Below are 16,806 nucleotides of genomic sequence, written 5' to 3'. Positions count from 1 at the left end.
GACCCCAGGTCCCCAGAGTGGGTCCCCTGAGTGTCTGCTGGCAACGGGGGCAGTTGAGGTGGAGAAGCCTGCCCAGGAGGTTGCTGGGCTGCGGAGGGTAAAGGAGGATCAGGTCTTCGGTGGTTGGGAGTTCAACCTTTGTAACTCAGACCCTTCCATTTTATTCTCTCAGTGAGTAAAGTGAGTCTGTGAGGGTGGTATGTTTGGGTTTTTGAAGAAGATTAGCCATGTGGAGTCTAATGTAAGGTTAGGGGATGATGGGTGATAGCTTTTAGATTTCCAGGTCCATGCCTCTACATAGACAGGGGCACATATTCCTTACCAGCATCCTTATAATTCATATCCCACTTCCCTTTAATAAGGTTAACATAAGGTACGTAAGACGTGTTACAGTCAGGCTGAATGTGTAAAAGTACAAAATAGACCTACTCTGTGGAGAGAGGACAAAGCAATTATTCCAGATTCTTAAGCTGACTATATGTGCTGCAGTCGAGTACCCTGACAGCCAAGGCAAAAATGGAAACTCGGCTGGTTTTATCATTCTGCTTCTGGTAGAATGCCAATTTAGGAGAGTCATGCAGACCTCAGGTGCCACGTTTCAAGAAAGACCATGTTGTGGGGCCCTTTCTCCAAAGGACATAAAACCACACAGTTTACAATAGCACACTGGTTTAAGAAGGTTAATGAAGTTTGATCCTGGCTTTCGCTCATGCTCTTAGTTAGGGCCTTATTCTTCTCTAATCCCTGGATGACTCCTGTTCATCCTTTCGACTTTGGGGTCTCCTTCTCCAATAAGTCTTCTGTGATGTTCTCTGCCCAGCCTGGGCTGAGTCTCTCTCCCCTCGGTGGAACCATAATACTATGGGCGCTGGTTTTTTTTTGGGGGGGGGAGGGTACCTCCATATTCCCTTATATGGTCTCTTACAACTAAACTAGGTATTCTTAGGACTCATTTCTGGTGTTGTGAGAATCACACACTGATGTTTGTTGAAGGAAGGAAGTTTACTGACCTACATTAGTGAAACACTTTATTAAGTAGGTGAAACCAGTTTCTGCCAGTGAAGACCATCCGCTGATTTCCAGTGTTTGCCCAGAGCACCTAGCTCGTCTGTAATGCAGGGAGCTTGTATCTCTCACTGTTGTGACTGCCTCTCGTCCTGCTTCTTCCACCAAGATGTGACTCACACATTCCATGGGCGCAGTTTCTGCCTCTGCAAAGTTGAGGGTGTTGAATCAGTTCAGGGAGGACAGAGACGTGGAGTTCATCATCAGTCCCCCATTCCACCCCCACGGTGGGCATGGTGGGCATCCCTCAGGGGCCGCAGGGGCAAGCAGATGCAGGGTCGGGGCTCCATCTCTGAGCGTCACTTCTGGAGGCCACCACCAGACCACCAGTTCTTTGGGGTTGGTATCAGAGAAGAACTCCATTTACCATCTGTGGGATCTTTGATGTTCTTTTTAGCTCTGATGATTCTAGAAAATTCTCCAATCTTCCTCTGTCATCATGGTAACAGGATAAATGGTGTATTTTCCCAGAGTTCATTTGCTCCTGGAATCTCAGAAGGTGACCTCCTTTGGAAATAAGTTATTTGCAGATGTGAGTGGTTAAAATGACATTGTACAGGGTTCGGGTGGGCTCTAAATTCAATAACTTGTGTAAGTGGAGAGGACACAGACATCCAGGGAGGAGGAGCACTGTGTGACGATGAGGCAGGGATGGGATGATGAGGCAGGGGATGGGACGGGAGCAGCTGCAGGCCAGGAGCTCCCAAGATCACCCAGACCTGGAAGGAGACAAGGAGGGCTGTTCCCTGGAGTGTTCAGAGGGAGCACAGTCCTGGTGGCCCCTTGATTTCAGCATTCTGGCCTGTTTCCACCAAGTTTGTGGTATTTGTTATGACAGCTCTGAAAAACCAATACACTCACCTCCTTTTTTTCCTTTTTCATTTTTTTCTTTTTTTAAGATTTTATTTATTTTAGATTTGGAGCACGCATGGGGGTGGAGGTAAGGGAGGAGCAGAGGAAGAGGGAGAAGCAGACTCCCTGCTGAGCTCAGAGCCCAAGGCCGGGCTCAGTCCCAGGATCCTGAGACCATGACCTAAGCCCAAATCAGGAGTCAGATGCTTAACTGCTTAACCAACTGAGCCACCCAAGTGCCCCACCTCTTATTTTTATTTAAAAACCGTCTGTTGCCTTTACTCTCTCTGATTGCTAATATGCCCCTCCTCGCCTCTATCTAGGGGAGGAGGCCGACAACTTTGGAAGACGTCTTTTTGCCCTGTTGCCTGTGGTGGAAAGAACCAGACGTTTCTTTGACTGTTCATAAAAATTTAGACATTGATAAAAAGCCCCTTTTCCCAATTAATAGATGAAAGCCTATGAATTACTTTATATTTTTGTGGGACATATGTTTAGTTCAGACTCCCTGAGGTCTTATTCAAATTATCGAAAACCTGGCCTCTGCTGTATAATTCACAGATGGTACTGACTCTAGCCAAAAAAGAAAAAGACAGGGAAAAAAAAAAAAAAAAAAAGAAAAAGAACCGGGGGTTGAAAACACAAAACTACTCAAGTGTTCTGAGCACTAGGGAACAATGTTGGCCTGGGGCTGCCCCCCGCGGGAGTCTGTCCCTCTGGGCAGGGGGACTGACTGGCACTGGCCCTCTTGCACGTCCGGCTCAGTGCAGCCTCCGAGCTGACATCTGTCTTCTTCCTGCTTCAGACACTAGCTCCTCTTTGTCAAGGGTTTTCTTGTGTTGCTGCGTGACCTCAGCACTCTGCAGAGTGAGTGATTGGGGGTACCTGGGTGCGTGGCTCAGCAGTTGAGCGTCTGCCTTCAGCTCAGGTCGTGATCCTGGGGTCCAGGGATCAAGTCCCACGTCAGGCTCCCTGCAGGGAGTCTGTTTCTCTCTCTGCCTGTGTCACTGCCTCTCCCTAGGTCTCATGAATAAATAAATATGATCTTTAAAAAAAAAACACCCAAAATACAAAGTGGGTGTTTGTTGTCCCATTGCACAGACAGGGAAACAAAGATCTAGACTCCCACATCCTCCCAGCCTACTTCATAGGGTGTGTGTGTGTTTGTGTGAGGGGGGGACCATGACCTAAGCAACCTCAGGGGTGCACAGAGGTGAGTTAGGGGAACCTGAGGCACAGGGAATGGGCAGGCCCTGAGGGGAGGCCGGGATGCTGGGCCGGTACAGACCGTGCAGCGCGTGTCTCAGGCCTGGAAGGTAGGGTGCCGTGCATATCCTTTGGGGGCTGTGGAAAATGGGAGTGGGGAGACTGCAGACTGTGACGGGGGATTTGGGGCAGGGAGCGCCTGGCGGCAGGGAGCGGAGTGGGGGGTCAGCACCCAGGAGGGGCTGGGGGCTTGGTTGGGGTGGGCCGCCCTCCTAGAGGTAGACTCCATGGGCTCTGATGGCAGCAGGGGGGAGCAGGGGTCGGGTGTAAGCCTGCCTGCAAGCAGGAGGCACCACGCACTTTGCAGCTTCACTGTCATTTAAGCAGAGGTGGCAAAGCCCTCCCTGGACTGTGGGCACTGGGCCGGCTGGCCTTGGGGGCGAGCTCAGCGTAACCGGGGAGTCAGGGGTGTAGCTCCCGTTAGCGGGTCGGAGGGGCTGTTCTCACCACCAGATGTGGGAAGGCTTTATGAAAATTAAGAACAAACCTGTAATCCGTGGGGTTTTGCAGGCGAGGCCTCCTCTGAGCCCTAATCCCCCTGTGAGTCGCTTCAGGAACAGGGGGAGTAACTAGTCCAGGGTAGAGAATTGTTGGGCTGTTTATCGGTAATGTTTGCAGATGCAGTTGAGTTACCTTGTTGCGGTCTTTGCAAGGATCCTTCCAGAAGAGGGCTTTCCTCCTGTGCTCCCTGAGCTTGATTTGGGGGTTGCATCGAGAGTTTTGGGCCTGGTTTGTGTTTAGTTGCGTGGATGAGCGTCTTTGCAGGCAGTTCTGAGGTGGCTCCCAGGACTGTCTGACCTCATGGGGCCAGTGGGTCACTATTGCAGCTTTTGGTAGGAAGGGGGACCAAGGCACCCAGCGCGTGGCCTCAGCACTGCCTGGGGAGCCAGGATCACCTGGCTTGTGGGCAGGGCTTTTACTGGGTGCAGACTAAGCTGAATGTGGGGGTAAAGACAGTGATGTGTGCGGGGCTGTACTGCATTCAAATTGGGCTTGGAGTTAGAGATCCACCTGTCAGAACTTAGTAGTTTATCCTGCTTCAGGGCAGTAGTTCTTAACTGGAGGTGATTTTTGTCATTTCCCTCCACCCCCCTTGTTCTCCCCACTGGGGGACACGTGGCAATGTCTGCAGATATGGTTGTCACCACTTGGGTGAGGGGTCCTACTGGTTATCTAGTGGTTGGAGCCTAGAGATGCTGCTAAACTTCTGCAACACACAGAATGGCCCCCACAACAGAGGAGCACCCTGCCCTGGATGCCCCAGGTGCTGATAGGGCCAAGGTTGAGAAACTGTGGGTAGTGGCCAGCAAAATCTTTTCCCGTCCTCACTGCTGTCTCCCAGGGAAGAGTCGGAGTTCTGGCCATGGGATGGGGTTCCAGCACAGCTAGGGAAGGCCCCCAAGTGACGCGCAGGGTGGGGAGAGGCCTGCGTGGCTGTGGCAAGGAGCCCAGGGTCAGGCCACCAGCTGTGTGCTCTCAGTGGGCTCTGCCCTTTGGAGTTTAGGTGAGCGAGGAGAGCCCACCAGGAGATTTAAGGCCCTTTCCAGCTCCCACACCCCAAGATTCCAGAACTGACCTTTTGTCCTCATAACCCCGGGCACGATTCAGGTAATGGAGGCAAAAGAGATTTGAGGAGACTTCATTCTCTTGCCTTTCCTACCAGTTTTGCCTTTGCTTTTTTTTGGGGGGGGGGGGGGTGGGGAGTTCCAAAAAGGCTAAAAATTGCATACCGTTAATTTCATGCTTAAATGCCCTCCCGCTTTTTAATCAGTAAGAACCCTGATGACAAAACATGAGAAGGTTTCTTCTGTTTCAAGGAGAGATGATTTTAATGTCCTCGACACATTTCTGCTCGATGTCTGATTCCTTGGCAGCAGACAGACGTGTGCCTTTTCAGTGTCTCTGCGGAGGTAAACCCAGGCTACCAGGAGGTCCCCAGACAGCGCTGGCTCTGGGAGACGTCCTGTGAGTGTAAGAGAACCTGAGAGGCAGGATGTCTGGGTATTCCCCAGCTGATGTAGCAGACGTTAAGTCATCCCAAATAGCTGTCTTCACTCCAACCGCCCCCCCCCCCCCCACGCACGTGCATGCGCGCACACACACACTCACACACACAGATGCGGTATCCTGGGAGCTCATGGTCTTCTCCGTCAGTAAATGGGTAATACGCACAAGGAAGCCAGGCTGTTCCTCTGTGCACATTAGAGGAACAGTCTTTGTCCTTCTGGAAATCCTCCCTATTAGATGAGTTTGCTAGGGCTGGCATAACAAGCATCATAGACTGGGGCGGTGGCAGGGGGGGCCTTACGAAACAAATGTATTTTTGCACAGTTCTAGAGGCTAGAAATGTGAGATAAAGGTGTCTGCTGGGCTGGTTTCTTCAGAGGCTTCTCTCCTTGGCTGGTAGGTGGCCACCTTGTGTCTTCACATGGTCTTCCCTCTGTGGGTACCTGGGTCCCAATCTCCTCTCTAGGATATCAGAGCCCGACCTCATGGCCTCGTTTTAGCTTAATTGCCTCTTTAGAGACCCTGTTTCCCAAATATCATCACATTCTGAGGGTACTGAGATGAGGGCACCGTTCAGCTCAATACACCTGGTGCAGCTGGGTGAGGTACTGGCTCTGCCCAGGATAACCGACTTTACAAACGGCAGGACTGTCACCACTGCTGCTTCCCCCTCTTCTCATATCTTTCTGATGGAAAAACTCAAACATACAGAAAAGATGCAAGAATAGCACAGCGACTACCTATCTACCCTACTACCTAGAATCAGTCGTCATTACCATGTTACGTTCACTTCGTCTTTATGTAAAAATCACGAGACCCCGTTAAGAGAAAGTTGTAGGCATCATGACGCTTTACCCTTTAAACCATCAGCGTGAATCTCTTGGGAACAAAGACATTCTCTCCTGTATAAGGGCAGCACGTTACCACGCCTAAGAAAATCTAAAATAATTCCCCACAGCATCTAGTTAGTCTGTATTCAGATTCTCCAATTGTACCCCAACGTGTTTTTTCTTTTTTATAACTTTGTGGCTTTTTAAAACCAAGATGTAGCAAAGGTACAGGCATTGCAACTGGATTTTTAATATCTCGGTTGTCTTTACAGTCTGGAATGATCCTACCAGCCTCCAAAGCCCCCTTTTTTTGAAAAGATCAAGGCCTGTTGTTTTAGGGGAGGCTCACATCTTGAACTTGGCTGAGTCTTTCCTTGTGATGTTGTTCAGCTTGGCCCTGTATCCCTGGAAGTCAAATCCAAATGCTTGTTTAGGTTCGAGCTCGTTGAAACAGTTGCCAGGTGGTGCTGGGTACTTCCTAGGCCGCCCGATCCACCAGGTTGTCCTGTTGTGGGTCATGCTAAGTTCGAACCCTGGCCTAAGGTGGTGATGCCTCATCTCTCCACCGCAGGGTTTGGTTTTCCCTTCGTGATTAACCTGTAAGCTAGGGGGAGATAATTTGGCACCGTGTGCATAGCCATTGATGATTCTTGCCTGAATCATTTCTCTGGGGGGTTGCAAAATGGTGATTTTTCTAATTCTGTCATTAGTTGGCATCACAGTTCTTAAAAAGGAACTGTAGGGCCGATTCGCAGAGAAAAGGATTGGTGTATAATCGCCTCTAATGGTGCCAAGTAAATCTCTGTGAATATCCTTGTGGACTCAGGTTTTTATTCAGTGTTTTATAATCAATGGCGGTCATTGTTTTGATGCTCAAATTATCCCAGACTTGGCCAGTAAGGCCCCTTTAGGCTGCCTTTCCTGTCCTTTGACCATGTCCCCTTTAGTCTCTGAGGACTTCTTGCTTTCTTGCACAGAGGCGTCCTAGGTTTAGCTTCTATTTTTCATTTCTAGCCACGGATTCATCCATTTCTCCAAAAAGCTCTGATTCCTTTTAGAGGTGAATGGTATTGAGAAGCCGAATCTGGATGCTGGTGTGTGTTCATTGTGGCTGGGGTGTTAATTATTTTCAGGGCTTTCAGTGCACAGAACTAAAAGAAAACAGAATAACAAGGTCATTGATGTTTCCAAGTCACATCAGCTTAGAACTTGGGGTTTCTTAAAGTCTGTGATTTTGTTTTTGTAGCTCTTTGCTTGGCTTCCAATGCTGTGAATTCTAGTAACACTGTTCACCTTTTGCTCTATTCTGCAAGATACATAAGATAACTTCAAAATTATACTGTTACTATTAATATAATAAGTCAGATCGAAATATAGTATTTCCCCCTCTTTCCTTTTGTCTTTAGTGTACATTCCACTAGAATGGACAGCTGGTATTGAGTTCAGAAGCCACGTGACAGAATCCTTTTCCCTGTAAAGCTATGTTGCCCATTTATTCTTCCAGTTAGGTTGTTTTGTTTGCTTTTTAAATTTTTAAAATTCTTTTTATTTTAAAGATTTTATTTATTTGAGAGAGAGGGAGAGAGAGAGAGAGGGAGCACAAGTAAGGAGCCCACCTTGAGCTTGATCCCTCGGGGGTCACGACCTGAGCCAAAGGCAGACACTTAACCCACTGAGCTACCACCCAGGCGCCCCTTCTGTTTGCATTTTTAAAATTTATAGTTTGCTCTTTCCTAAGAAATCAACTTGATTGAGGCACAATTCAATTTATAATAAGCTGCACGCATCCAAAGTGTGCACTAATATGTGTACCTCTCTGTAACCAGCTACTGCAGCGGCCCCCAGGGCATCTTCGTCACCACAGTTTCCCTGTGCCCCTTTGAATCCATCTTCTCTCTCTTCACTCGAATCCTCAGGCAACCACTGATGTATTTTCTCAGGTTCACCTTTTCTAGAATTTCCTAGTAATGAAATCATAGAAGAGTATACTTTTATTTCTGACTTCTTTCACTCAGTGTAATGTTTTTGAGAATCATCAATGTTGTGTGTATCAGTAATTCATTCCTTTTTGATTGCCAAGTAGTATTCCATTTTATGGAGAGAGAGTTTATTTATCCGGTCAGTGACTGGTGGGTTTTGGATAATTTGCATTTTTTTAAGGTATTATGAATAAAGCCTCTTTGAACGTTCTTGGACAAGTCTCTGTGTGGATATAGGAATTCATTTCTTTTGGGTAAGCATCTAGGCCTGGCATGGTAGGGTCCCATGAGAAGGGTATATGTAATTCTATATGAAAATGGCCCAGCTATTTTCTGAAGAGTTTGGCTCATTTGCACCTGTCCCCACAATCTGCCACACTGCGGCAGCTTCACATCTGGGCCCGCACTTGGTATCATCGGTGTTTTTAATTTTTAGCCGTTCCAAGGACAAATTGTCACAGCTCATGATTTTCACTGGTATTGTTCTCCCTTTGCTTGACTTTTTCCTTTGAATAGTAAAACATGTTTTAGTTCCCAAGTCAATGTTCTATGAAAAAACATACACAGCGAAGCCTCATGCTTCTTCGCTCTCCATCGTACCATCGCAGGTGTGGCATGCACGAGGAGAGGATGTGTTTGTTGGGTACCCGTGTTGGTGTCAGCACCAGGTCATGAGCAAAGATGGGAATAGCCCCTACCTTTGTCGTGGTTGCAAATGACTAGATATTAATCAGATAACCTCACCAATAAATGTAAACTCGTCCCTTGGCTGCACACTATGTGCAGGAAAAGCTACCAGGTGAAGCCTGGGGCTGTTGTACCTGGATCCCCTCCCGGTTTCCCAAGAAAAAGACATTGTTTACCTGCTCCCTGCCTCATACGTGTTGCAAAATTTTGAAAGTGCTGCAACTCTGGGACCTGTAGCAACAGGCTGAGGCCTGGGAAAGTAAAGAGCACCCTGCTGCTGGAACCCAGGTCCGTGGTAATGCCAACAGGAGCTTCCACATGATTATTTGGCTTGAGATGAAGTCCTGTAGACGTGTTCCTCGCAGATCCCTGGGTGAAACACACTTCGCCGTTTTTTAAAAAACCTATATTGGTCACGCATGGTTCACATTTAATTTGTTAAAATCCCTTTTCTGTTTCATTTTCAACGTTGTAGATATTGATGATCCCTCAGCGGTGAAAGAATGTCAGTGCTTGTTATCAGTGGGGGTTCCCCCCCCCCATTACATCTTTTAGGTTTGCTGGCCATTCCCTCACCACCACCCCCTCCTCATGAGACATCTCATAGTTTTTAGATTTGAAACTTCAGTTTATGTTTTTAATTTCCTGCAGGTCACCCTGACCTGGTATGAAACACTGAGAGTCTTCGGGATGCTAGGTCTTAAATTCTTAGAAATTTTGATTCTGTGTTATTGTCATAATAATTGAATTCATCCCCCATGGTTGTCGCGCACCCTGAAGTGTCTTAGGTAAGATGTAGTTTCGCCCGGCTGTTCTAAAACTGGAAACTTTACCCACGCTGTTGTCCTGTTTGTAATTGGGATGCACAGTTGACGTGACGGAAACACAATAGTCGTCACTGATGATGCTCTTTTAAAGGAAGTCTGCAGAGAATAGTTTTAGAAACTGCACACTTTTTGGATGCCAGGATCGCGTTTTCCCGTTTGGATGCTTATTCTACTTTTTAGGAAGATGAATTCTGGTCTCTCAGGGTGTACAGCATGCAGTACGTCCCCAGGGAAGTGGTGGTGGTATTTTCTCCACCTCCCTCCCCGGCTATCCTCTGTGATTTGGAGAAATTACAGGCGGTTATTACTCTGCGCCTGTTGTGGCACGTAGATTCCAAGAGTGAAATTCTAGGGTGATCGATTTGGTTTTCATTTTGCCAAGTCGTTGTCCCGGCAGGAGACACTTGGCACACTCTGGCCGAAGTAACAGAGGAGTATTTGCTAAAGGCAAATACTGGACCCGGTATTTGCAGCGCTGGACCCAGGGGTACTGGGAACCGGTGAGGGTAGTGCATGCCCACCCCAACCACCCCCAAGGCAGGTTCGATGGCTGGCTCCTCTAGGGAGCTGCCCTCACCCCTGGTTCGGAAGGCAGGAAGGAAAGGGGCTGGTGTCTGGACTCTGACAAGAGAGGAGCTGGGGTGACAGGCCCTCGGTAGGGGCACGGCCTTTGCTGGCGTGATGCAGCCAAGTAACTCCCTAGAGCCAGGGGAGTAAATCCCGCTGTCATCCTCCTTCCACCCTTCACTTCTCTTACCCGTGCCGCCTCTTGGTGGCAGCAGACCGGAAGTCAGTGGGCAGGGAAGCCTGTCCCTGTGAGTCTACACATTGGTCTCCTCCGGCTGGGAGCAGCATGAGTGGCTCTGGGGCCATTGAGGTTCATCCAGCACGCTGGGGAAGGAATGTAGGATGGGGAGAACCAGCTGCCATCGCCCCGAATGCCTCATGCATGTGTGTGCTCTGTCCTGGCCAGTGCCCGAGCAGCAGGGCACTGTGAAAGATATTTTAGCATCTAAGGATCTTTCTTTAATTTAAAATACCTACACGAGGGTACCAGGGTGGCTCCATCGGGGAAGCACCTGCCTTCGACTCAGGTGAGGATCTCAGTGTCCTGGGATGGAGCCCCATGTTGGGCTCGTTGCTCATAGGGGGGGCCTCCTTCTCCTTCTCCCTCTCCCTGTGCTGCTCCCCCTGCTTTTGTGCTCTCTCTGTCAAAGAAATAACTATAATCTTTAAAAAAAATCCCCAAACAAACAAAAAATCTCTATATAGAGCCCCAGACTGGTCTCAGCTAGGTTCTGATTGCCTTTGCCTTCCAGCATCGGGTAACTGCTTTCTCGTCACCAGGCGGTGGCCCAGGATCCGAGCACCTCTGTCCCCAAGCAGAGTCTGCCTTCCTCGCCCGCCCCCTCTGAGTGCAGATGGTGGTGCCGGCCTTTCTGAGCACCCCAGGCCTGCAGGAAGCTTCTCGAGCAGGGTGGCGCTGGCCAGCAGTCGGAGCAAGCTTGCCGCCCAGGACTGCCCCCCGCGAGCTGCCCCCCGGGGGGACGGAAGTGCTGCGGAAGCACACGCACTGTTTTGCCGTCACCGTCTTCATCTTGGGGAAGAGCTGCACAGTTGAAACACCCCAAAAGCGAAACTTCTTTCCGTTGTCTTAAAAGATTGATGACCTGGGTGCCTGGCTGGCTGGGTCAGAGGAGAGCATGTGACTCTTGATGTCGGGGCCGTGGTTCGAGCCCCACGTGGGGGTAGAGACAGTCCTTAAATAAACACAACTTGACAAAATCAGTGAACAGAAGGTCGTTGACAGTGTCGTGTCGTATGACGTACACACGAGGACATAAGTCACCAGCGATGTGACGCGTGTCCTCCATGGGGTGTGCAGATCCCACAGGCCACGTAACCCTGGACCCCCGAAGCTGAGTGTAACCCGGGGCTGTGTTCATTCAGCCAAACAGATCCAGTGTTGCTAGCTCAACAGTGGGCTGATGCTGGGGAGCTTGGCTCTCCCTCCCCCGTTTTAGACTGTGTCTGCCAAAGCAAAGCCCCTTGTCTCCTTACTCCCTTCAAGTTACTCTACAGTAGGCCGCAGTTCTGAGAACCTCCTCCGTGCCAGGTGGATCCCGAGACCGGGGGTCCCATCCGGGGGAGGGGATGTAAGCATTCGCATGGACACACTCAAGAGTCATCCCACACCTTGCGGGGGCCCGTTTGTCTTGGTGAAGACGCCGGGGCTCCCTGGAGCGCACACTCAGACGTGAGAACACGGCCAGCAGGCTGGATTCTGCTCAGGGAAGCGTCGTGGTTTGCTAGAAACACGGAGGTGGCCCTGGAGCCTGAGACGTGGGTCCTGGCTCTGCCCATTGTGGGTTATGATCTGGGGCAAGCCCCTGTCTTTTGGGAGCCTGTTGCCTTGGCTGTCAACCGGCTTCATGTCAGGATTCTTTCTTGCAGTGGCTGAGGGCCACCGGAGCAACTGATTGCTTTTGCAGTTCATGGTACAAACGGAAAAGTGATGTGTGGGCTGCTGGTGGCCATGTGCCTGCAACACAACGTCTTCGTCGTCATCCTCATAGCAGTGGGGACTCTTGACCCTGTTTCTCCTCTGATGCAAACGATGGAAGCGTATGTGCCCTCCTGGGAAAGGATGTCTGTTATTTACCGCGGTACATGGCCCCTGGATCATTTGGTTTCACTCCGGACCGTGCTAGAAGGTCTTACTGAGGCCTACTGGCTGCAATGCTTGTAGCAGACTCACTTTTTAGAGGGGAGGGTGTCAGGTTCTTTTTTTTTTTTTTTAAAGATTTTATTCATTTATTCATGAGAGACACAGAGAGAAAGAGAGAGAGAGAGGCAGAGACACAGGCAGAGGGAGAAGCAGGCTCCATGCAGGGAGCCTGATGTGGGACTCGATCTTGGGACTGCAGGATCATGCCCTGGGCTGAAGGCAGGTGCCCAACCCCTGAGCCGCCCAGGGATCCCCGCGCGTTGGGGTTCTTGAGTCACCTTGTTGCATTGGACCCGGGGCAGGTCAGCTAACCACCTGTCTGGGCTTTAATGTTATCCTCTGCGGGGTCCCACCACTCCCTCTGTTGTCCTAGGTTCATGGGGAAAATTAAAGATGCTCGAGAAGTGCTCGGGATAGTGCTTGGTCGGTGGTCTGTTCATGGTACTGGTTATTCTTGTCGCTGCTACAACTGCTGCCACCACCACTGCTAACTCAAATGTTTGGGTGCACGTCGAATTCCAGGGGCGACCGGCATCTAGGCCATATGACTCAGCAATATACCGAGCAAAACAAAATTTTGGGTGTGTGAAATTTCCATGGGTCCTCAAGGGGGTGGCTGTTTTGGGGAACCCCAACAAAACTTCATGGTGTGGTCTGAGACTGGTGTCAAGGTGCTTAGCTCTCGGGGTGCCCCCTGCCCCGTGGGAATGTCCAGAACACCGGCTGCAGTTGGCCTTCCTGAGGTCCCTTTCAGGGCTCCTGAAATGCTGGGCAGAGAGTACTTTACACCATCAGGTGAAATGTGCCGTGTAGAGTGTTAAACTGGAGACTTTCCCCTTATGCATAATAATCAGGTAACTCCTAACCCTCGGCCGACTTCCTCTCTTGTTTGCTCTCATGTCACCTCAGGTGACAGTTACTAACCTCATGAGCTCCTGGTTCTGTCTCGGGAGGGCCTTCTGCGTGTGTTCTGTGCCTCGGGTTGTAGTGGGTCCTCAGGTGAGCTGGGAAGTGCGCAGATGCAGGTGCCCCTTAGGGCCCTGGACCCATCTGGTGGGTCGCTGTGTTGGTAGCCCAGGTGAATCCCTGCCGTGAGTGGGGCTCCCTGTGGACACCGGCCCTTCCAGGCGACATACATCCCAGCCTCACTGTCACCTAGCAGCCTGGATAGCGATGCATCTTCGGAGGTTGGCCGCCCCCACCTCCTGTGGCACCTCCCAGGGATGCAAGAAGATGCAATGATGAGGGTGAGGACTTTGAAACTGGCCTCAGGGGGACTGGACTCTGTGTGAGGCCAACGAGGGGACAGGGTTTAGACCCCACCCTGCCTTGACTCTAGGCGGCCGCTGGGTCAGGTCGCTCAGCCTCGCCATAGGTTTCGTGTGGTTTCATGTGGTTCCCTGGGTCCAGGTCAGCTGGGCTTTTTGGGTAGATGCTGGTCACGTAAATGTTTCCCTCAGTGCTAGCCACAGGATTGGTTCATTCTCCCTCTGCATCCCTTCTCCATCTCCCACACCGCCCTTCCCTTTGCCCAGTACTCAGGGAGGCCTCAGTTACTTTTGGGGTTCTGGATTTGCCTCTTCTGACCTGCAGGTTTCCGGACAGCCCCTCCGCCTCCCTCAGCAGATTTGGCCTCACCCTCTGCTCCTGCAGGATCTATCCATATCTTGACCAGCACCCACAAGATTTGAAAAGGAATCCACAACACTTACTGTGTCATTTGCTCCTTGTTGCTTCTCCCACTTGGGTTGGGGCTGGTTTCAGATTTGTCTTTGCGACAGATGTGTCACAACATCAGTTGGTTCTCAAACCCTGTTTGTTGAAAGGATCCACTTTGCTGCTGGAGTACTTGTGCTGAAATTTCAAGGTGCTGGAAAGGAAGTTTTTCCCTTCATTGTGGGCTGAGTTGGTTGTAGCAAAATGCCGCAGCCTAAAGCTGGATTCCTGGCCCCAGAACCCCAGCAGAGGCCCCTGGTGGACCCCTAGGGAGACTGGTAACAGGTTGGTCCCCTAGCCAGTGGCCACCCCTTACAAAGCAAACATACAAACAAACCAACAACCCAGTATTGCGTGTTTTCCTGAGAGAGAGTTTTTATTATTATTTTTTTAAACAAAAGGAATAACTGTTAACGTTCTAACCCAGTTACATGCACACACCCCATAACTGTAACTTTTACCTGGCTAGATACGTTCAACAACCTTTAGTTATGGAAATAAGGTGATCAAATTATATGTGCCAGTTAGATAAGATCATATTGGAACATTTAAAAATAGATGAGTAACTACTGACAACCAGCAGATAAAGTGGCACTACGTGGGCCAGATGTAATCCAGCCGAGGGTATCTCTGTTTGTCAGACCCACAGGTGCCTTTATCACCCTCCATAAAACATTGTGTTAATTATCATTTGCAGTATCTGAATCACTTTAAAGAAAGTAGAGGTACTGGAAAGAGTGCAAGTTCAGTCCAGAACTGGAGCTGCCTGGCATCTTTTCCCCTCCTCACTTCAGCTGGGTTTTGAACTTTTTTTTTTTTTAAGATTTTATTTATTTATTTCAGAGACAGAGAGAGACACAGAGAGAGAGAGGCTCCATCCCACAACCTTGAGATCACACCCTAAGCCAAAATCAAGAGTTGGACTCTTGACCGACTGGGCCACCCAGGCGCCTCCTGGGTCTTGAACTTTTAAAATAACCAAGATTTTATTTCTGTCAATGGAACGAATGGTAAATTTACCTCCCTTTGTATCTGTTAGCTTTAGGTGAGTTTGCCTCTTAAACTTACAAAAAAAAAAAAGAAAAGCATGAAAAGCAATCTATGTCTTTTATCCTACCATGTGTCCTCCTGGTAATTTGCTTTTGCAGTTTTTATTTTAAGATTGCGGGTGTGATACAAACAGCTGTTATTAAAAAATTACAAGAAAGAATATATCCACATCTTGGACAACTTTATCACATTACTGTGCATTCCGGTTTCATATCAGATGACGAAACCTCCTACATCTGAATATCTTTGTATCTGCAATAAAGTTGTCAGCAGTTAAATGGTCACGAAGAACTTACTTATCTGTCTGTATATTGTGTGTATGCGGCGGGGCTATGAGGGGGGCCACACAATATCTGGAATTCATTTGATTTCAACTCTCTGAAGTGCTGTAGTCTGGCTATCATTAGAAGTGGATAAAACAAGCAGCTTCGGACATTTCCTGTGTGTTTTTGCAAGTGCCTGAGAGTTCTTTTTAAACCTGTCTGTGTCCACACTCCTCCTCCTCAGCCTGCCCAGGTAACACTGTGAGGTTTCAGATCGTTAACCCTTATTTGCTAATGGTCCCCAAAGGACAGATTGGTGAAACTCATTTGGAAGAATCCCAAGATTCAGTTGGATAAAAGCAGTGAATTTACGGATGCCAATTCTTTGGCCTTCTGATTTTAGAGTATGAGGGGTGTGTGTGTGTGTGGGTGTGTGTGTGTGTGTGCAGGTGCGGTGTATGTGTGGGTGTTGGTGTTCCCTCCTCTATTAGAAATCACCAGTGTGGATTTTGACAGTATTTGTCAGTAAATACATATTTTGGATGCTTGGTGATCACTTTATTATTGATTGTTATTATGGATTGTCGTTAGGCCCTTGCCTGGCCTTGGCAGTTGGGAAACAGTCACCTAGAGAGCCCGAGAAATAACTCATTTCAACCCAGACACTCGCTAGCTCTGCCAGCCTTCGTGAGTTGACACGCCTCGGGTCTGCCCCCGGCCCTGCCCCAGGGAAACCGTACTGATGGGCGGTGGAGGACCGAGAAGAAACCCGACTACCCAGATCGAGAACGAACTGAGGACAGATTCCTGCCAAGCAAAGCCCTGGTAAACTCGGACAAACGGGTCTCCTCTCACACCTCCCAGCCCTTTCAGCCACGCCTGGCTTTTCCTAGAGATTAATACAGTTTTAAGGCATCTCTACGGTTGATTTTGGTTTTGTTTAGGTGTGGATGCGAGGAAGTGATTGATCATCCTGCAGTGTGACTAGCATGCACAGAGCCCGCCCGGCGTCTCCCCGGCAGGTGAACCATGTCCCGCGTGCCTGCAGCCGGCTCTTGCCTACCTGTCCCCGCTTTGTTCCTTTGCCCCCGTGTCCACGGATGCTCATGAAGGGAGCGGGGGTTCCAAGGTAGCCCAGGTGTGCACAAGTACCGCCTTGCAGCTCGTGTATCCGAGTATCGCGCCGGTGACGTCTTGATCGTGATTTCCGTCTTTGTAGCTTTGGGAACACGTCTGTAAAAATAACAGCAGGACGGTTGCAGAATTGGGGGTGATTTGCGTATGTGACGTTCAGAGGACACCTTGCTCAGTGGCTGTGGTTATCAGGGGCTTTGTTTCCAGCTCCCGAGGCCAGCGGCCGGGAGGGTCCTGCCTCCCCAGGATGGAGGGAGACTGAGGCACACGGGGCTGGGGCCTTGAACGAAGCTTCCGTACTTCTGTCTGGACCGGGGGTGTAGTTTCTTTTTTCTCATCCCTCCTCCTCTTGGGGTGAAAAACAATGAGAGAGGAGTGGGGAGAGCACAGTGAGGCATTTCA

The 16,806-nt window shown here is 49.6% G+C and overlaps 1 protein-coding gene and 1 long non-coding RNA gene across 5 annotated transcripts in view; both read left to right on the top strand.

Annotated features, from left to right (window-relative positions):
* The window catches only part of LOC140593697 (forkhead box protein N3), a 248,655-nt gene that overhangs the window by 196,110 nt on the left and 35,739 nt on the right, over positions 1 to 16,806 (top strand). The window lies entirely within an intron of this gene.
* Positions 9,396 to 15,042, top strand: LOC140597351 (uncharacterized). The gene is made up of 2 exons (XR_011999206.1): positions 9,396 to 10,607; positions 10,861 to 15,042. It is a non-coding gene; the product is annotated as an uncharacterized lncRNA (long non-coding RNA).

Source organism: Vulpes vulpes, unplaced genomic scaffold (genome assembly GCF_048418805.1).
Source record: "Vulpes vulpes isolate BD-2025 unplaced genomic scaffold, VulVul3 u000000644, whole genome shotgun sequence".
Classification (NCBI taxonomy): Eukaryota; Metazoa; Chordata; class Mammalia; order Carnivora; family Canidae; genus Vulpes; species Vulpes vulpes.
The sequence above is the reverse complement of the archived record's forward strand: the minus strand, read 5'-3'. Positions and strand labels throughout refer to the sequence as shown.